Source organism: Dendrobates tinctorius, unplaced genomic scaffold (genome assembly GCF_039654945.1).
Source record: "Dendrobates tinctorius isolate UK_male_01 unplaced genomic scaffold, ASM3965494v1 ptg000325l, whole genome shotgun sequence".
Classification (NCBI taxonomy): domain Eukaryota; kingdom Metazoa; phylum Chordata; class Amphibia; order Anura; family Dendrobatidae; genus Dendrobates; species Dendrobates tinctorius.
In genome coordinates this window covers 650,403-672,928 of record NW_027361992.1, presented here as the reverse complement: position 1 = coordinate 672,928, position 22,526 = coordinate 650,403, and positions in this window count along the sequence as shown.

The window sequence follows — 22,526 nt, the reverse complement described above, 5'->3', positions numbered from 1 at the left end:
CGTTTAGGGCAGACTGAAAATAGTATGAGAGGCATCCCCACAGAAAAAACACAACTTATTACGCCTTCTAAACTTCTGACGTTTCGCTCTAGACAAAACCCTATCGCATTGCATGGGTTCAGAAGTTCGTTCGAAAGGTGGTAACGGCTCTCGTGTAGTTTTACGTTCACGTAAATGCCGATCAATTTGAATGGCCAATGACATAGAGTTGTCAAGACCAGAGGGGACAGGAAATCCCACCATAACATCTTTTACGGTTTCTGCCAAACCCTTCCGAAAGAGAGCTGCTATGGCATCGTCATTCCATTTAGTAAGGACCGCCCACTTTCGGAATTTTTGACAATATAACTCTGCAGGATCCTGACCCTGGTTCAATGCCAATATGGTTTTCTCATCTTGATCAGTAGCATTAGGTTCACCATACAACCCTAGGGCTTGAAAAAACGCGTCCACATTAGCCAGAACAGGATCTCCAGGTGTCAAAGAAAAGGCCCAATCCTGGGGATTGCCGCGCAGCAGGGAGATGACAATTTTAACCTGCTGCACAGAGCTCCCCGATGAGTTAGTTTTCAAGGCAAAAAATAGTTTACAATTATTCTTAAAATTAAAAAATTTAGACCGATCCCCAGAAAACACATCAGGAGTAGGGATTTTTGGTTCAACAGATGATTGAGCGAGATAGGCAGAAATTCCCCGCACTTCAGCAGCTCGATCAGACAATTGCTTAGTCTCCATTTAGGCAAAAAATATCCTCCTATGGCCCCAGAAAAAAAAGAGGAAAAAATATACAAAAAAAAAAATTCTGACACTTTTTTTTTTCAAATTCTTTCCTTCTTTAGAGTACCCTAGAGTCTACAGTAAGGCTAGTGATTCTGTTATGAATGGGTCACCAAGGAGGATAGCAGGACCAGGCTAAGTTACCAGAAAACCAGAGAGGTTGGTAACTAAGCAGATTGCAGACCCCTGATCCTATCCACACAACTAGCAGTAGCTGTGGAGCGTACCTACGACGCCCTAGACGCCTCAGCACAGCCGGAGAACTAACTCAGCCTAAAGCAAGAAAGGTGAAATCTAAACTGCCCCGGAGCAGACCCCAAAGGAATAGACACAAATGCAGGCAGAAAAATAGACTGAGCAAATGATGGGGCCCAAACTAACTAGACAGGACAGGAAAGGAAAGGCACTGTCTGCAATCACGCAAAAACCCTGAAAAATCCAACACGTCTGATGCACAAAAAACACTGAAATCACACGACTTAGCCCCCACTATATCAGCACTCTGGTATATACTGAAAGCAAAGCAAAAAGAGACCAATATAACAGGGGGCAGAACAAACTGACACAAGCAGTAACATATGGGCGGTGATCCAGCACAGCCCCAGCAAGAGCAAGCTGACCCGCACAAAGCAGAGATAGACAAAACCAGATCAAATGCAAAAAGATTAGCAAATGAACCACTTAGCTGAACCATGCAGGAACAGAACAGGAGACATCAGACATCAGACCTCAAAAGGCACAGGAAGAAAATCACCAGCAGGGATTGAAGGAAGTCAGCTATCTTAAATACACCAGTCAGAAACCCCAGATCTCCAATCGTCATCATCATGATCAGGTGGCAAGCCTCTGTCAATCTGACCAGCTCCACTACCTCCAGTAACCACTAGAGGGAGCCCAGAAAGAGAACTCGCAACACCTCTGTCAATCTGACCAGCTCCACTACCTTCAGTAACCACCAAAGGGAGCCCAGAAAGAGAATTCACAACACTCCCCCAGCACCCCTGATCCGGTTATAGGAAGTTTTGCCCCCAGCAGTTCGCCCCCAGGTACATTTCACCCCTGCACATTTCGCCCCTATAACTTCACCCCCAGGAGGATTCGCCCCTGCATATTTCGCCCCCGCATATTTTGCCCCCGGCATTCCGCCCCTGGGTGTTTCGCCCCCCAGCAGTTCGCCCCCGGCAGTTCGCCCCCGGATGGTTCGCCCTCAGCAGTTCGCCCCAGGATGTTTCGCCCCCGGATTTTTTGCCCCCAGCAGTTCGCCCCCGGATGTTTTGCCCCCAGCAGTTCGCCCTTGGATGTTTCGCCCTTGGATTTTTCGCCCCCGGCAGTTTGCCCCTGGATGTTTCGCCCCCGGATGTTTCGCTCCTGGATTTTTCACCCCAACAGTTCGCCCCGGATGTTTCGCCCCCGGATATTTCGCCCCCAGCAGTTCGCCCCTGGATGTTTCGCCCCCAGCAGTTTGCTCCCGGATGTTTCGCCCCTGGATTTTTCACCCCCGAATGTTTCGACCCCAGCAATTCGCCCCCGGTAGTTTGCCCCCGGATGTTTGTACCCTGTTTTGCCCCAAAAATTTTGTGTTTGGATGTTTTGCCAGTTTGTCCTTCTGGGTCATGAATTCCTCAACATGTCACAAAAGTACTGTACAGAGTGCTGCACTTTTGTGACATTTTAAATCAACTGTTTCCATCTGTAAACCTCACAACTGATTGCATCATAGTGTCAGAGAATTTTGCCCGCAATTTTAACAAGACATTTTCCAAAACATTTCTAAAACGTTTTTGTGTTACAAAAACATACCACGAAAAAAGTAAATGGATTCAAAAAATGTAGTGTGAATGAGGCCTGATTTAGATGGGGAATGTAAACCACTCTAAAATCAAAACAATTTGTGAACTTTTACCTGATCAAGCACTGACCTGCTTTTTACAAGTTCTGTTGCAGATGTAATAATTTTCATGTCAGGTGTCGTGCAAGTTAGAATACATTAGACTAGCTTTTATTCCATCTTTACATCAGAATATAGCAGTGTCTAAAATCTCTACAAAGAGAGAGGTGTACTAGCACAAAACATCAGTCAGCTTCCACAGCAATTCATTTTCTACAAGTATAAATTCAGTTCTATCCAAATGTGGGAAGAAGAAGTTGGTCTACGAGAATCACATTTACGTATTTTCCAAACAAACGGCTGACAATGTCCATTCCATCTGGGTGTGTGAAAAACGGTCGACTTGCAAGGGATGTGTTTGGACCAATGAAGCATCTGGTGAAGTGGTGAAAGTAATGAATCCCCACAACCACGCAGCACAAGCAGCAAGACCTGAAGCAATCCGACTTGTCAATGAGGTGGTCACCAGGGCAAGGACAACACAGGAGACACCACAACAGATTCTCACAGAAGTCATTTCAGGAGCCCATTGTAATGTTGTAGCACTTCTCCCAAGGAAAGCATCACTGAAGAGAACAATACGATTGTAAAGGCAACTTTGCAATATTCCAAAGTTGCCCCAAACCCTTGATCAACTTGTTATTCCCCTGGAGTTCCAGGGGATCAATATTGATGGTATCCAGCAGCAGTCACTTCTGCATGACTCTGGTAAGCATTTAACATTTCCAAAAAGCAGAATTATTGCAAAGTTTTTGGTGCACAAATATGAATAATTATATATTACAAAGTGCTGATATAGAATACTATGTGATTATTTTGCCTTAAAGGGAAACTTTGAGGATAGTATAATGTAGGGTGAGGCCTACTGATTCCAACTATGCCTCACTTGTTTAGTTGCAGTCTGATTCTCTGCTCAGATTCAAAGTAGAAGTCCTGCCTTTGAGATACAGTGGTCTACCATGTTCATAAGCAGAGTGGCAACCTTGTCCACCAACCATGATTTGCAGGTATCCAGTCATTGTCAATCACAGCCAGAGGACAAGGTTGTCGCATCAAACCAGCACCAATAGATGTCAATTTTAGTGTAGAATTTTCTGCTATAAATTAGCTGCAGATTGTATGCTGCAACTACTTAGTGCTTGTGAATGGACCTTAAGGATTCATTAACATTAGAGATGAGCGACTTTGCCTTTTTTCGGGTCGAGTCGGGTTTCATGAAACCCGACTTTCGCAAAAGTCGGGTAGAACGAAATCGGCCGACTATAGGGAAAAGTCGGAGGCTGACTGAAACACGAAACCCAATGCAAGTCAATGGGGAAGCAAAGTCGGCAGGGAGTGGAGGACAGTAAACACACCGACAGTGCCCATTTCAATGCCAAAAACATCAATTCTTATAACTGGAGCTTGTCAACCTTAATTTACTTCCTAATAATAGTTACACATTGAAAACTGGGGGTTATTTGGCTAAAGTTGTGGGGGGGGAGGGCTGGCTCCCGGTTTTCGTGTGCCCTGGGCCAAAGAGCGCCCCTTTAACACATACCACAACTCATGATGCCCCGATACGGCACAGAAATATATGTATAGTACAATGACAAATACTTCACAGCTTACATGACATGACTGATCTATTTTAAATTGTACAATAGCTCTAAAACAGGACAGCATATTACTCCATACAGTATTATGGCCACCACATTGTGCACCATACAGAATAATGAGCCCCATATATTTCTCCATACCAAATAATTAGTCACATATAATGTTTCATACAGTATCTGATGAGCTCCACATAATGCTCCATATATAATGGGCCCCATTTGTAATGCTCCAGTGTATAATGTGCCCCTTAGATGCTGCTCCAGTGTCTGATCTGCCCCATTTACATTGCTCCAGTACATGATGGGCCTCATGGATGATGCTCCAGTGTATGATGGGCTCTAATAATGCTCCATATATAATGGGCCCCATTTGTAATGTTCCAGTGTATAATGTGTCCCTTAGATGCTGCTCCAGTGTCTGATCTGCCCAATTTACATTGCTCCAGTACATGATGGGCCTCACGGATTCATGTATTTTGCTCCAGTGTCTGATGGGCTCCAATAATGCTCCATATTTAATGGGCCACATTTGTTATGCTCCAGTGTATAATGTGCCCCTTAGATGCTGCTCCAGTGTGTGATCTGCCTCATTTACATTGCTACAGTACACGATGGGCCCTATTTTTAATTAACCCAGGCATGGTATGTGAAAAGAGCTCCATGGAGTAAACTGATGTGTGTACTTCCACATCCTTCACTTTTGGTGTGGGTGAAAGACACAAGGAAAGGGGTTGCTCCTGACCAGAAGCCTGCAGTTACGACTCAGTGCTTGCATTTTTTACAACTTCAAAATAGGAGGCGATAGAGCTGGAGGCTGTTTCAGCAATGTAAGCCACAAACAGTTCCTGATACTCCGGATTTAAAAGCAGTCTACCTACTCCCAGAAAAGGGAGCCTTACAGGTCTTCCAGAGCTACACCATGACGCTGGCTCAACACCTCCTGCCTTAGCCGCTATTGTGTTTTTGGCACTACCAGCAGATGCACCACCACCATCATCAGTACCAGGTGGCCCTCCACGCCCACATCCGCATCCTCTTCCACCATACTTCCTCATGTTTTTGAAAGTGGACCCAAAATACCAGCAGATATATGGTACTGTATCATAAGCGTACAGCTCTATACAGTCTATGGATAACAGTAAATCTCCGTATATATTTCATGAGGCATACACAGACGCTCACAGGCTCAGTATGGATTACCCAATAAAATAACAAGTTGAAAAAGGGTACAGTATCACCAGTTAAAAGGTATATATAGTATAGTGTAAACATTCTGATTCTCCGTATACATTTCAGGAGGCAGACACAAATGCTCTCAGGCCCAGTATGGATTACACAAGAATATGAAAAGCTGTAAATGGGTTATGTAACACAAGCGTACAGCTGTATACAGTGTTGGGGTAATCTTAAAGTTCCAAATATATTGCCGGAGTAACAGACATGTTTACAGGCTCATTATGGATTACACCAGAATCTAAAAAGCTAAAAAGGTTACTGTATCAGAAGCGTTCTGCTGTATACAGTGTTGGCCAAATTGAAAATATCGGTATACATTTCAGTAATCACCCTGAGACGCTCACTCAGTTTGGTTTTGACCATGATAAAAAATGTTGTAAAAAAGCTCCTGGATAACAAGATAGCAAGTATATATTTTTTAGGGGACAATAGAAATCTCCGTATAAATAGTCCCGTAGTCACTCTCAGACGCTTACACAGTATGGATTGGACCGTAATGCTAAATGTCGAATAAAGGTACTGTATAACAAGATACAAGCTGTATCGAGTATAGTGTAAAAATTTGTTTCTCCAATTCACCGTATATATAGAAGGCGTAACCCACACACGCTCACTCACTATGGATGATGTAGGGAAGGTGGACTGACAGACTGTTAGCGTGGGTGGTCAGGAGCCAGAATCTCCATGAGTGGACCCTCTGGACCGTGGCACCGAGGGGCCCCGGGCGAGCTGCCAGGTGGAACCGACCCCTATACAGGGACCGTTAGGAGCAGGCCCAGGGGTTCGAGTACCACGGTAGCCGGTACCGAGAGGGGCTGCTCAGGATGGACTGGAGTAGGACAGTGGGACTGAAGTGTAGATGACAGAACAGGGCTGGAACACAGGAGACAGGAATGGAGTAAGACTATTGACTGGAACATGGAGGAACTGAAGTGTAGATGACAGGACAGAGTTGGAACACAGGAGACAGGAATAAAGGAGGACGGAAGGACTGGAGCAAGATGGAACTGGAACACCGGAGGCAGGACAGGAGTAGGACGGCAGGACTGGAACAGGATGGAATAGGAACACCGGAGGCAGGACTGGAGTAGGACGGCTGGACTGGAGCAGGATGGAACAGGAACACCGGAGGCTGGACTGGAGTAGGACGGCAGGACTGGAGCAGGATGGAACAGGAACACCGGAGGCAGGACTGAGAATAACTGTTGGTGAACACAGAAGACAGGCTGCGAGGCTGCTGCAGGAAACACCGAGGACGGCACCGAGAGACTGCAGAGAGCACAGGAGGAAGCAGGGCCCAGTGTGCAAGGTAACACAACGATCAGGCACCTCCCTCAGGGGGAAGTGGCCTGATATGGCCCTGTCTGGTCTGCCATTGGTTCGAAGGTGCTTCTGGGTCAGGGCACAGCCGGAGCACAAGAAGCAGAAGGGAGGCGCGGCCGCGGCCTATGGCGCATGCGCATTGCATGCAGAGATGGTGTCGGCCGCGAGCCTGTCAGAGGTGACCGCCGTGGCCATCGGGGGGCGAGAGGCTGCGACATGGGAGCGGAGGCTGGGTGAGTATGCAAAGATGGTGTGGGAACGGAGGCCGGGTGAGTATGTCGGAGCGGTGTAACAGTACCCCTCCCCTAAGCCGCCCCCCCGGAGATTAGCAAGAAATCTCTTGATGATACGAGGAGCATTGATATTCTCCCGAGGTTCCCAGGATCTCTCCTCAGGACCAAAGCCCTTCCAATCAACAAGAAAGAATGTCTTACCTCTAACCCTCTTCATAGCGAGAATGTCCTGCACTTCAAAGACATCATCGGCACCCACCGGCTGAGGACCAGGATCAGGCAAGGAATGGAAGTGATTCAGCACCACAGGCTTCAGGACAGAGATGTGGAAGGTGTTCGGGACCCGGAGCGAAGCAGGCAACCTCAATTTGTAGGCGACCTCGTTGATACATCCAAGAATCTCAAACGGACCGATGTAGCGTGGTCCCAACTTGTAGGAGGGCAGTTTCAACCGGATGAACTTGGAGGAGAGCCAGACTTTGTCCCCGACACGATATGGTGGAGGATCCGATCTCTTTTTGTCTGCATAATTCTTCATCTGATCAGCGGCCCTCTAGAGTGACGTATTGGTCTCGGCCCAAATCTTGGAAAATTCAGAAGACAAGGTGTTGGCCGTGGGTACCTCAGAGGCAGGGGTTATCGGAAGGGGAACACCAGGATGTCTGTTAAAGACAATGAAGAACGGAGACTTGGCCGAGGACTCGCCAGCATGGTTGTTATAAGCGAACTCTGCCCAGGGGAGTAAGTCTACCTAATCGTTCTGGTGGGCATTGGAGAAATGGCGTTCACTGGAGCCACTGTGATGATCCTAGTGGGATCAATGATATGCGAAGGATCCTCCGTGGTTTCGTGTGGCTGGAAGACCCTGGACAGGGCGTCGGCTTTAGTATTCTTGTTGGCAGGACTGAAGTGGAGCTCGAAGTCAAATCGGGCAAAAAATAAGGACCATCTGGCCTCACGAGGGTTGAGTCTCTGGGCAGACTGGAGATAGGCCAGATTCTTGTGGTCCGAGAAGATGACAATGGGATGGACAGCTCCTTCCAGGAGGTGACGCCATTCCTCCAGGGCCAACTTGATGGCCAGGAGTTCCCGGTCGCCGATCGAGAAGTTACACTCGGATGGAGAAAAGGCCTTCGAGAAGAAGCCACAAGGGTGCAGGCGACTAGAGGCAGATCTCTGGGACAGTACTGCCCTGGCATCTGTCGAGGAAGCGTCCACCTCGAGTACAAAAGGTCGATTGCTCTCAGGGCGATGCAGGACCGGAGCCGTGGAGAAAGCCTGTTTTAGGGTCAGAAAGGCCTCTTCCGCCTCAGGAGTCCAATCCTTGGGGGTAGTCCCTTTATGGGTGAGAGCAGAAATAGGTCTTGTGATTGCGGAGAAGTGGGAGACAATTTGCCGGTAATAATTGGCGAATCCGAGAAAGCGTTGTATCGTCCTTACTCTGACGGGGAGAGGCCATTTGAGAATAGCAGACAACTTCTCGGGATCCATCCTTAGTCCAGCGTCGGAGATAATGTATCCCAGAAACGGCAGAGAGGTCTGTTTGAAGAGACATTTCTCTATCTTCGCATACAGGCGGTTCTCCCGAAGACTCTGTAGCACCAGGCAGACACTCTTTCTGTGGGACGAGAGGTCCAGCGAGAAGACGAGAATGTCGTCTAAGTACACGACCACACAGGAGTACAGGAGATCCCGGAAGATCTCTTTGATGAACTCTTGAAACACCGCAGGAGCATTGCAAAGACCAAAGGGCTTGACCAGGTACTTGCAATGGCCGTCTCGAGTGTTGAAAGCGGTCCTTCACTCGTCACCTGCACGGATATGGACCAGATTATAGGCTCCTTTGAGGTCCAGCTTGGAGAAGACCCGAGCCCCTCTGAGACGGTCAAACATCTCCGGAATGAGTGGAAGAGGGTACCTGTTCTTGATGGTAATCTCATTCAAGCCCCTATAGTCAATGCACGGCCGTAGAGTTCTATCCTTCTTTTTGACGAAGAAGAACCCGGCTCCTGCGGGCGAAGAGGATTTCTGTATAAAGTCTTTGGCGAGGTTCTCTCGGACGTACTCGGACATGGCAGTGGTCTCTGCGGGAGACAGGGGGTAGATTCTGCCCCTTGGAGGGGGTGAACCGGGAACAAGTTCAATTGGGCAGTCAAACGGCCGGTGTGGAGGAATGACCTCCGCTTCCTTCTTATCAAAAACATTGGCGTAAGAGCTGTAGGCTGGAGGAAGATCCGGAAGGTCTGGAGGCGACCGAGGAGCGGCCGCCAGGCGGACAGGAGTCAGACAGCAAGCTTGGCATGGGTGCCCCCAGGGGAGTATCTCCCCAGAAGACCAGTCAAGAACTGACTGATGAGTCCTTAACCATGGAAGACCGAGTAGAATGGCGTGAGAGAGCTTAGGCAAAACGTAAAAGGCTATCTTCTCTCTGTGTAAGGCTCCGACTTGTAACTCCACTTCTTCAGTGACCAAGGTGACGGTCACCTGTAGCGGTTTGCCATCCACTGCGGCAATCTGGATAGGGTTAGATAGAGTAACCACGGGAATTTGGTATTTGTCCACCTCTTCAGGTCGAATGAAGTTACCTGCCGTGCCCGAAATCCAAGTCTCTCCCCTGAAACCAAAAGCACAGAAATCGTAAGAGGTTGAGAGGGATCATCATCACCTAGGGAGGCCTCTCTTACCTGACCTAGGTGGAGAAGTTTCCCTGTCTCTTAGGACAGGTGTGGACATAGTGTGACGAATCACCGCAATAGAGGCACAGACCTTGCGCCCGCCTCTCTCTCTGACGCAACTCGGCCAACTTTAGGTGATCTATCTGCATGGATTCGACCGAGGACCGAGAAGAGGACCCGGCCGAACGGGGACTGGCAGAACGGGTGAAAAGGGGAACTGGCCTGATGAACCTCCTGTCTCTCGCTGACTCGCGAGCATGCTCCTGGAAGCGTAGGTCAATGCGGGTAGCCAGCGAGATAAGGTCCTCTAAGGTGGACGGGGTATCTCGACCTGCGAGTTCATCTTTTATTCTGCCTGAAAGACCGCGCCAGAATGCCCCTACCAAAGCTGCGTTATTCCAGCCGAGCTCAGAGGAGACAGTGCAAAAGTGAATAGCATTCTGTCCGACCGTGAGAGAACTCTGATGTAAGTTAAAGAGTGACTCACTGAGAGAGGCTAACCAACTCGGCTCATCGAAGACCCTGAGAAACGTATCCAAGAAAACCGGGACACTCGAGACTACAGGGTCGTCACGCTCCCAGAGGGGATTCAACTAAGATAGGGCCTCCCCCTCCAGATGGGACATGTTGAAGGCCACCTTGGCCCGGTCAGAGGGATATTGCTGCGGCAACAATTCAAAGTGGAGGTTACACTGATTTAAGAACCCCTACAGAGCTTGGGATCCCCGGTGAAGCGAGGCGGTTTGGCAAGGCGGGGCATCGGGAGAGCTGTAGACGCGGAGGGAGGAGTCTGGGCTGATATTACACACAAAGACAGCAGGCTAAGCACCATAGTATCCTCAAAAAAATAAAATAAATACATCACTGCAGTAATAATATCCCTTAATTAGCCCCTATGGTAATAATATCCCCCATCCTGACCCCCGTGTGTCTCATTCCTGACTTCAGCCATATTTTCTCTTATCCTGCCCTCATGAGTATCCATTCTGCCCCCATATGATCTCCCGATCCTGTCCCGTCTACATCGTATCCATCCTGCCCCATGATCCTGCCCCCTGTGTCTCACATTCTGCCCCGTCCTGTGTCTCGCTTTCACATTCTGCCCGCTCCTGTGTCTTACTGTCACATTCTGCCCCATGCCTCACATTCTGCCCCTCCTGTGTCATTACTGTCACATTCTGCCCCCATGCCTCACATTCTGCCCCTCCTGTGTCATTACTGTCACATTCTGCCCCCTCCTGTGTCTCACTGTCATATTCTGCCCCCTCCTGTGTCTCACTGTCACATTCGGCCCCTTCTGTGTCCTACTTTCACATTCTGCCCCTTCCTGTGTCTTACTGTCACATTCTGCCCCTGTGCCTCACATTATGCCCCCTCCTGCGTTTCACTGTCACATTCTGCCCCTTCCTGTGTCTTACTGTCACATTCTGCCCCCTTCTGCGTCTCACTGTCACATTCTGCCCCCGTGCCTCACATTCTGCCCCCTCCTGCATCTCACTGTCACATTCTGCCCCCTCCTGTCTCTCACTGTCACATTTTGCCCCCTCCTGTGTCTCACTGTCATATTCTGCCCCATGTCCATTCTGCCCCAATGTCTCACATTCTGCCCCCCTCCTGTGTCATTACTGTCACATTCTGCCCCCTCCTGTGTCTCACTGTCGCATTCTGCCCCCTCCTGTGTCTTACTGTCACATTCTGCCCCCTCCTGTTCTCACTGTCACATTCTGTCCCCTCCTGTGTCTTGCTGTCACATTCTGCCCCCCATGTCTCACATTTTGCCCCCTCCTGTGTCATTACTGTCACATTCTGCCCCCTCCTATGTCTCACTGTCACATTCTTCCCCCATGTCTCACATTCTGCCCCCTCCTGTGTCTCACTGTCACATTCTGCCCCATGTCTCGCATTCTGCCCCCTCCTGTGTCTCACTGTCACATTCTGCACCCTGCTGTGTCTTACTGTCACATTCTGCCCCCATGTCTTGCATTCTGCCCCCATATCTCACTTTCTGCCCCCTCCTGTGTCTCACTGTCACATTCTGCCCCCATGTCTGCATTCTGCCCCCATCATGTCTAGCATTCTGCCCCCATCATGTCTTGCATTCTGCCCCATCATGTCTTGCATTCTGCCCCCATGTCTTGCATTCTGCCCCCAGCATGTCTTGCATTCTGCCCCCAGCATGTCTGCATTCTGTCCCCAGCATGTCCTGCATTCTGCCCCCAGCATGTCTTGCATTCTGCCCCCAGCATGTCTTGCATTCTGCCCCCAGCATATCTGCATTCTGCCCCATCATGTCTGCATTCTGCCCCCATGTCTTGCATTCTGCCCCATCATGTCTTGCATTCTGCCCCCATTTCTCCATATTTGCCCCTGTGTGTCTCCAGTCCTGCCCCGAGTCTCCATTCTGCCAGGGACACATATTGCCCCTTTCAATAATAAAATAAAATAAAAACTTTTTTCTTACCTGGCCTCACTCCTGCATTGAAGTTGGAGCTGCAGCTGTGTGACGCTGAGCTGAAAGGACCTGTGGTGACATCATCGTCATGTGATCAGGGGGCGGGCTGATCAATGGTGAAGGCCTGTGGTAATGATGACATCACCACAGGTCCTTCAGCTCTTCTGTAGCTTTGGATGTTGGCCTCTGTGGGGGCTCTGCTGATGTGTGCGCTGCAGGCCCGGCCGCAGCGCACACTTGGGGCCCGCCTGGCGCCCCATGACACGCAGCACTTGGGACCCAATGACTGTAAGCACAGGAGCAGGGCCCCTGATTTGCGGGCCCCCTTCTGTACTGCTGTTCATCGGGCCCCATACAGCAGTAAGGGCAGTCATGCCCTGATGTCGGCCCTGGGCAGGCGCCCCCTGTCTTGGGTGGCGCCCCAGGCGATCACACCCCCCGTCCCTCCCTAAAAACGGCCCTGGACCCAGCTCCTGTTGGAGGCTGGCCAGTTGAGTGGCATTTCCAGGATCGGCCACCTGCAGGGCCGACAAATGGGTGTCCATAGACTTCAAGACCGACATAATGCATCCCTGATTCTCCCGCAGGAAGAGCAACTCTTTCTGAGTAGCAGCAGTAGTACCGGCGGAGTCCATGGCCTGATCGTACTGTTAGCATGGGTGGTCAGCGGGCCCCGAGTACACACTTTACATATTCCTGTATCCTGCGTGCCCCCGTCTTCACCCTGCTAAACACGGTACCTCGTACCTCCTTCGAGCCGACAACCTGGTTCAAGCAGTCATGGTACTCCCCTGGGCATGCCCCTGACGCTCCCTGTATAGAGGGTGGTCCTCACTAGGTCAGCTCGCCCGGGGTGGGTTGGTATCATGGCCCAGAGGGTCCACTCCAGGAGTCGTCACACGAACAAGGGTGGGTGGATTTGCTGGGCGTAAAATACTTGTTATGGAAAAGGTTGAGGTGTACCCCACAGGGGAACATGTTTGCCAGCCAACACATTTAGTGTATGGGCATTACAAGTCTAGGAGACCCGCTCCTTTTTAATGGGACATTTTTTTATTAAGAGGCCCTCCTACATGTTTCTTCCAAGGGGGGATTGGGCTTATTGGGGTGCATATGACTTGGTAGCAGGACAGGCCTTGCAGTCAATCCATAAGAAAACAGAATGGGAGTACAAAATGAATAATGTGAAGTGGATTTTCCTGGGCCCATCCAGTATGTGAGTTCAAAGGCTTATTGGGGTGCATATGACTTGGTAGCAGGGTAGGCCTTGCATTCAATGCAACATTTTTTAGGGCAGCCCTCCTGAACATCTTGTGAAAGGGGTATTGGGATGCATTGTAATTCTTGGCAGCACATCCATGCACTGCATAGACTATAACAGTTTAGGAGACCCACTGTTAAATAATGGCCCTTTAAGCAGATTAATGTTGCCTGATCCCCCTGTAAAATAGACTCTGTGACTTTAAGAGTCCCTCCTACATAAATGAAACAAGATATGTCTGCTTATGTGTCATACACCACATGACCAGCTAGGGTTTTGTAAATGTCACAATGGCATTTCCCAGTGAATGCATTTGTTTTGGTTGAAAGCAATGTTTAAATTGAAAAACGTTTCAAAAATGCTGCGTCTGAACATAGCCCAAGTGGAGGAGGAACATTTTGGTCAAGGGTTATTTATTTTGCCTTATATTCAAGTCATTAACCTGGAAAGGATGTACCTTAACATATTTCCCACCAAAATCCGTTTTGTTTTCGCTTTGGTATGTTTTTGTGCACCGGTAAAAATGGCATGAAACTCTGAAAACATTGTTTAAAGCTGTGAACTAGGAGTCAGGAATGCTTCCAGGGGCGATCCACATGATGTCCCCGTGTCATTTGAGCAGTGTTTCCATCATTTTCAGATGTTTTAAGACCTTAAAAGGACCGCCGGGGGATCGCAGTAAAAATGCTCGGGTCTCCCATAGACTTACATTGGGCTCGTTGTTCTATCCGAGTACCCGAGTATTCCAATTTGCTTGACCCAAGCAACAAGCACCCGAGCATTGTAGTGCTCGCTGTTGTGAACACTTTTGACCTGACTTCTGAGTTTGGGCTCCCTCTGGTGGTTGCTGTGGGTAATGAAGCTGGTCCGGTTGACAGAAGTCAATCACCTAAAGAGGATGATTGGAGGTCAGGTGTTACAGACTGGGAAGATTTAAGTCAGCAAGCTTCCCTCACTTGTTGCTGGTGATTTGGTTTTCTTCCTGTGCATTTTGAAGTCCGCTTGCCCCCTGCTTGGTCCTGCATCGTTCAGATAAGTTATTTGTTTGCTGGAATCTTTTTGCATTTGATCCAGTTTTTGCCTTTCTCTGCTTTCTGCTTTGCTTTTTGGTTTTAGCATTGTTCCCTGCTGGGACCAGTGCTGGACCCCGTTCCATATGCCACAGCATATGTCAGTCTGCTCAGTATTGCTAGTCCCCTGTTATATCAGTATCTTTTGTTTTGATTTCAGTTCACGCCAGAATGCTGATCTAGTGGGGGAGAGGTTGTGTGGCCTCAGTATTTTTGCATATCAGACGTGTTGGATTTTTCTTAGGGTTTTTTGCGTGATTGCAGACAGTATCTTTCCTGTCCTGTTCTATCTAGACAGTTTTGGCCCCATCATTTGCTTACTCTATTTTCTGCCTGTGTTTGTGCCTCATTTTGTCTCACCGGCAATATATGTTTGGGGGCTATCTATTCCTTTGGGATTCTACTCTGATTAACAGAGGCTTGCCACCTGATAATGAGGACGAAGATTGGAGATCTGGGGTTTCAGACTGGATTTAAGACAGTCGACTCCCTCTGGTGATTTTTTTCCTGAATCCTGAGGTCTTAGTTTCCAGCTCAGTCCCTGCATGCTCAGCTAAGTGTTCTTTTGCTATTCTGTTCACATTTGATCTGGTTTTGTCTATTTCAGTTTTGTGTGGGTCAGCCAGCTCTGGCTGGGGCTGTGCTGAATCACCATCCATATGTTACTGCTTGTGCCTGTTTGTTTTTGTCCCTTATTAGACTGGCCTCTTTTTGCTCTGCTTTCAGAATATACCAGAGTGCTGATATAGTGGGCAAAGTCGTGCGACTTCAGTATTTTTGCAACAGACGTGTTGGACCATTTTGCAGGTTTTTTTGCGTGATTGCAGACAGTGTCTTTCCTGTCCTGTTCTATCTAGACAGTTTGGGCCCCATCATTTGCTTACTCTATTTTCTGCTTGTGTTTGTGCCTCATCTTGTCTCACCGGCAATATATGATTGGGGGCTATCTATTCCTTTGGGGTTCTACTCCAGGGAAGTTTAGCTTTCCCCTTTCTTTCTTTAGGCTTAGTTAACTCTTTGGCTGTGCCGAGACATCTAGGGCATCGTAGGTACGTCCCACGGCTAATTCTAGTTGTGTTGTTAGTTTTAGGGGTCTCCGCTTAGTTACCAACCTTTCTGGTTTTCTGGTTGCCTAGCCTATTCCCCGGCTATCCTCCTCGGTGGCCTAATCACAACAGAATCAGAATCACCAGCCTAAACTATAGATTCTAGGGTACTCTAAAGAAGGGAAAAATTGTAAAAAAAAGTGTCAGAATTTTTAATAAATTTTTTCCTCTTTTTCTCTGGGCGCCGTAGGAGGATTTTTTCTTTAATGGAGACTAAGCAATTGTCCGATCGTGTTGAGCAGCTCGCTGCTGAAGTTCGGGGAATTTCTGCCTATCTCGCTCAATCATCTGCTGTAGAACCAAAAATTCCTGATGTATTTTCTGGGGATTGGTCTAAATTTTTGAACTTTAAGAATAATTGTAAACTGTTTTTTTTAAACCTAATTCCTCGGGGAACTCGGTGAAGCAGGTTAAAATTGTCATCTCCCTGTTGCGCGGTGACCCTTAGGACTGGGCCTTTTCTCTGACACCTGGGGATCCTATTCTGGCTAATGTCAATACGTTTTTTCAAGCTCTGGGGTTGTTGTATGATGAACCTAATGTTATTGATCAAGCTGAGAAAACTTTATTGGCATTGAACCAGAATCAGGAAGCGGCAGAGTTATATTGTCAAAAATTCCGAAAGTCGGCGGTCCTTACTAAATGGAACAATGACGCCCTAGCAGCTCTTTTTCGGAAAGGTCTGGCAGAAACCGTAAAAGATGTTATGGTGGGATTCCCTGTCCCCTCTGGTCTTAATGACTCTATGTCATTAGTCAATCAAATTGATCGACGTTTACGTGAACGTGAAACTATGCGAGAGGCGGTGCTGCCTTTCGAACAAACTTCTGAGCCCATGCAATGTGATAGGGTTTTGTCTAGGGCACAACATCAATAGTTTAGAAGGCGTAATAAGTGATACTTCTTTTGTGGGGACGCTTCTCATACTATTTCTGTTTGCCCTAAGCGGGAAAAACGTTTTGCTCACTCATTTGCTGTGGGCAGTGTACAGCCTAAATTCCTTTTGGCAGTTTCCTTGATCTGCTCCTTATCTTCATTTTCTGCTAAGGCTTTTGTTGATTCAGGAGCAGCCCTGAACCTGATGGATTTTGACTTCGCCAAGCGTTGTGGTTTTCCCATGGTACCCCTGCGAACTCCTATTCCTTTAAGGGGTATTGATGCTACCCCTTTGGCGGAGAATAAACCCCAGTTTTGGACCCAGGTGATAATGCGGGTCGCCCCGGACCACCAAGAGAATTGTAAATTTTTGGTGTTGCTTAATTTACATGACATTATTGTACTGTGTTTTCCTTGGTTGCAGACCCATAATCCTGTTCTGGATTGGAAATCTGTGTCTGTGGTTAGTTGGGGTTGTCAATGTGTTCTTAGTGACACTCCTGTTTTCTCCACCTCTCCCCAGTCTCATGATGTTCCTGACTATTTGGCTGATTTTTCTGATGTATTTAGTGAGAGTACAGTAAGTCCGCGTCTTTGCCTCCTCATAGGAGTTATGATTGCGCGATCGAGTTAGTGCCTGGTTGTAAATTTTCCAAGGGTCGGCTTTTCAACTTATCTGTACCTGAACATGATGCTATGCGATCTTATATCAAGGAGTCATTGGAGAAGGGTCATATCAGACCGTCCTCTTCACCTTTAGGTGCTATGGGTTTTTTTTGTGGCCAAGAAAGATGGCTCATTAAGGCCATGTATTGACTCTCATCTCCTTAATAAAATCACTGTTAAATATCAGTATCCGTTACCCCTGATTTCTGATTTATTTTCCAGAGTTAAAGGTGCTAATTGGTTTACCAAGCTTGACCTTAGGGGGTGTATAATCTTATTCGCATCAAGCACGGTGATGAATGGAAGACGACGTTTATTACTCCTGAGGGACATTTTGAGTACCTAGTGATGCCTTTTGGGCTCATTAATGCCCTCTCTGTCTTCCAATCTTTCATGAACGATATTTTCTGGGACTTTGTGGATACGTTTTTGATGGTTTATTTGTATCATATTTTGATTTTTTCCAGTGATTGGGATTCTCATGTGGAACATGTTCGGTCTGTGTTCCGGATTTTGAGAGAAAATGCTCTGTATGTTAAGGGATCGAAATGTCTATTTGGCATACAAAAGATTTCGTTTTTGGGATTCATTTTGTCCCCATCTGCTATTGAAATGGACCCGGCCAAGGTCCAGGCCATTTATGATTGGGTTCAGCCCTCTTTCTTGAAGGCTCTCCAGAAGTTTTTGGGTTTTGCTAATTTCTACCGTAAATTCATAAGTAATTTTTCTGGTATTGTTAAACCACTGACGGATTTGACCAAAAAGGGCACTGATGTGGTGATCTGGTCTCCAGAGGCAGTCTCGGCGTTTCAGGAGCTTAAGCAGAGATTCAATGCTGCTCCTGTCTTACGGCAACTTGATGTTTTACTCCCATTTCAGGTGGAGATAGATGATTCTGAGATTGATGCAGTAGCTGTTTTGTCTCAAAGAGATCCGGTGTCCTCTAAGATGAATCCCTGTGCCTTCTTTTCTCAAAAATTTTCCCCATCTGAGCGTAAATATGATGTGGGGAATCGGGAATTGTTGGCTATGAAGTGGGCATTTGAAGAGTGCCCTGGAGGAATTTCAGGAGGACAAACCTGAACAATGCCCTATGGGGAAATTGTATGTCCCTGACCAGTGGAGGAGAAGAGTAATGGTTGAAATTCATTGCTCCACGTTAGCTGGTCATCCTGGTATTTTTGGTACCAGAGATTTGGTGAGTCTGTCCTTTTGGTGGCCTGCTTTATCTCGTGATGTCAGGAATATTGTGCAGTCCTGTGGGACTTGTTCTCGGTCCAAACCCTGTTCTCATTCTAGTGGTTTATTAATGCCCCTGCCGGTGCCCAGGAGGCCATGGACCCATATCTCAATGGATTATATTTCTGACCTCCCTGTCTCTCAGAGAATTACGGTTATCTGAGTGATCTGTGATAGATTTTCTAAGATGGTCCATCTTGTACCACTTCCGAAGTTATCATCTTCTTCTGAGTTGGTGCCCTTGTTTTTACAACAGGTGGTTCGTTTGCATGCTGTTCCTGAGAACATTGTGTCTGATAGAGGAGTCCAGTTTGTTTCCAGATTTTGGAGAGCTTTTTGTTCTAAACTGGAAATTCAGTTGTCTTTCTCCTCTGCATTTCAACCTCAGACCAATGGGCAGACTGAGAGAACAAACCAGACTTTGGAAACCTATTTGAGATGTTTTATATCTGCTGATCAAGATGATTGGGTCTCATTTTTGCCCTTGGCTGAATTTGCTCTAAATAATAGGGCTAGTTCTGCCACTTTGATGTCTCCTTTTTTCGGCAACTTTGGGTTTCATCCTCGATTTTCTTCAGGGCAGGTGGAGGCTTCGGCCTACCCAGGTGTGGATTCTGTGGTAGAGAGAATGCAGCAGATTTGGGATCAAGTAGTGGATAAGTTGTTTCACTCTCAGGAGAAGGCCCAATGGTTTGCCAACCGGCATAGGACCATTGGTCCCTGGTTTAAAGTGGGTGACATGGTTTGGTTGGCCTCAAAAAATATTCCTGGGGCGGGGCCTAGCTCTTCATGTGAGAAGTCGGTTGGCTGTGCTTCTCTGCCACCATTAGCCTCAATTATCCTGCACAGAGCCCGAACCAGCTAATTCCTTTACCAGGATCAGATGTCTGAAGGTCCCAGGAGTCAGGGGTGAGCTTCTGCCAGACTCAGAGAGACAGACATGGGCCGCAAAAGGCAGAAAGATGTCGGAGCCTGCAGCAGTGCCTCAGTCCAAGATGGTGCTGAGAGAGAGGAGGAGGCGGGAAGAAGAAACACAGCCTTTGCACAGAGGCTGGAAGTCTCAGCCCGGCTGAACAGGTATGTGAGGGGCATAGAGACAGATGAAGAAGGAAATGGAGGGAGTGAGAAGCACAGAGATGAGGAGGAAGACGATGAGGAGATGCCTGTGCTGAATGCAGAACTGGAGCAGGAGGAAGAGGGGGATGGTGACACTGTGCAGTTAGCTGAAAGTGCAGATGTAGCAGAGCCCACCCTGCGGGATGTATTCCAAGCTGTCTTATACTGCAAGACTGCCTTAACTGCTCTAACAAAGCAAGTGAATTGCTTGAAAGAAGAAATGGGAGGCATAAAAACATCTATGCAGAAAGTTACAGCCAGATTAACTGAGGTGGAGGACAGAGTTGGTGTAACAGAAGATCACTTATCCTCAGTGCAAAAGACACAACAACAGCACACTCAGAGGATCACGGTAGTAGCCAATAAAAATGATAACCTGGAAAACCGGTCACGTAGGAACAATTTGCGCATTGTGGGCATCCCTGAGAGAGCTGAGGGTGCTGACCCCACAGCCTTTATTGAAACCTGGCTGCTGGACAAGTTTGGTGCTGATAACTTGTCGAGAGTGTTTGCGGTGGAGCGTGCCCATCGCGTACCCATGAGACCCCCAGTGCCGGGAGATGGACCTCGCACGATGCTAGCCAGAATCCTGAATTGCAGAGACAGGAACACTATCTTACGAAAGGCTGCAAAGTTGACAGATCTTAACCTGGAGGGCAAACGAATCGAAATATACCCGGATTACTCAGCCGAGGTGCAAAAGTTGCGACTGCGGTATGGCGAAGTGAAGAAACAGCTCCGCTCTTTGCATTTGAAATACTCTACAATTTATCCTGCTAAATTAAGAGTGGAAGCTTTTGGAAAGGTCATTTTTTTCCCGTCACCGGTTGATGCTGCTTCGTGGTTGGAGCGCAACCGGAGCAAATTGAGAGAAGATAATGGCAATATGACCACATGACCCTGCTAGACTGATCACTGGACAGGGTTGTGGCGCTGCTTTACTCTGCGAAATAGGAGCACAGAGGAGGGGGAGAACTCCCCACTGGGATCTACGTATTATGGTTAATTGTTTGACTAATGGTTCGGGACTATGCATACTGTTGACAATATGGCGGAGAGGCTGCCAATGATGGAGGAGGACACAACGCATGTTGAAGTGCGGAATACTGAGAAGTTGCTCAGGTTCTTTGAGCTCCCACTCTCACGTTGGGGAGAGAGTGACAACTGCAAAACAGGAAGGGTGGGGGGAGGGGAAGCGGAGAGGGATGGGGGGAGGTGGGTGGGGCGGATTTGTAGGAAGATGGGGGTTTTCATGCTGTTTGACCGGGTATGATTGGGACCACAATGTAATGATGTTACTTGATGATGATGGATTGTTCTTTCTAATGCACAATGAGTAACCGTACTGTTCGGATGTTAAGTTGGAATGTACGTGGTATATCTGATAAGGTTAAGAGGGCGGCTGTTCTGAATCATATCAAATCCTGTGAACCTATGATCGCGTGCTTGCAGGAGACACATCTCACTAGAGACACTATGCGCTGGTTGTCAAGAGCCTGGATGCTAAAGACATATCATTCTATTTATTCCTCGTACTCCAGGGGGGTGTCAGTCCTAATACACAAAAACACACATTATGAAGAGCTGGAAGTGCATGTAGACAGTGAAGGGCAGTATGTATGGATTGCTTGCAGATTGTTCGGACACAAAATGATTTTAGTGGCTTTATATATCCCTCCACCTTACTCTAAAAAGAAACTACAAGCAGTACTGGAACTGACGGGCAGATGGGGGGAGACTCCATTGTTGATTATGGGAGATGTTAACAACACTATGAATGATTATTGGGATAAAGTACGACCGGCAGGTACGGAAGCTGGACAGGACAGGATGACTGCCTTTGGCAAGTATGTAGGGGAACTTGGGCTGGTAGATCTGTGGAGAGTACGAAATGAGGGTAAGAGGACTTTTTCATGTCATTCAGCAACACATGGAACACTGTCGAGGATAGATCTGGCTTTGGGGGATACCGCTATGGACGGGATGGTGGGGGAGGTGGAATACCTACAGAGGACTCTCTCGGATCATGGTCCTATGGTGGTCACGCTTCTGGTGAGATCTGCTCAGGGTCAGAGGGGAGGTTGGCGTCTTCACCCGACGTGGCTTAAAGTGGTGGACATGGGTGGCATAACCAAAGAGCTAGAGCACTTCTTCCAAATGAACGAAGGGAGTACTGAGGCCACAACGGTATGGGATGCCATGAAGGCGTTTACGAGGGGACTTTTTATAAGTGAGATTGCGAGGTGTAAGACCAAAACTAAATTGGCAGATCAACAAATAAAGGATGACCTGACAAGAGCGGAGGCAGACATGATTTTGGCGCCAACGAGTGAAGCTCACAATAGACTAAAATTGGCTCAGGAGGCAGTTGATAAACTGCACATGATGCAAGCTGAGAGGAAAAGGGCATTTCAGCAAGCTCAATTCTTTGAAGAAGGAGAGAGAGTAGGTCACTTGTTGGCGGTGATATCTGCGGCACAAAGGGAGTCTTCCAGGGTGTATAAACTGAGAGATCAAACAGGGGCGACTCTGACAGACACAAAGGACATACTGGAGGTCTTCAAGGCATATTACATGGCACTGTACACTTCGAGAGCACGGGACACAGAGGGGGATGTGGAGAAATTTTTGGAAGGCATTTCACTACCTAAATTGTCTGAGGAAGATAGGTTGAGGTTGGAAGAGCCTGTGAGTGTGGAGGAGGTGGAATGTGCAATACTGTCTATGCCCAATAACAAATCACCGGGAGCTGATGGTCTACCTGGGGAGGTGTACAGGGAGTTAGTGGAACTGCTGGCTCCGAAATTGAAATCTGTGCTTGATGAGGCTTTAGTGACGGGGGCACTGCCGAGATCAATGGAGGAAGCGGTGATAGTAGTTCTGCCGAAGGAGGGAAAAGATCCCATGGATGCGGAGTCGTACAGGCCCATTTCGTTGTTGACAACGGATGTCAAAATACTCGCTAAGATCCTGGCCACCCGGCTCACCGGGGTTGCGCATACCATTATAC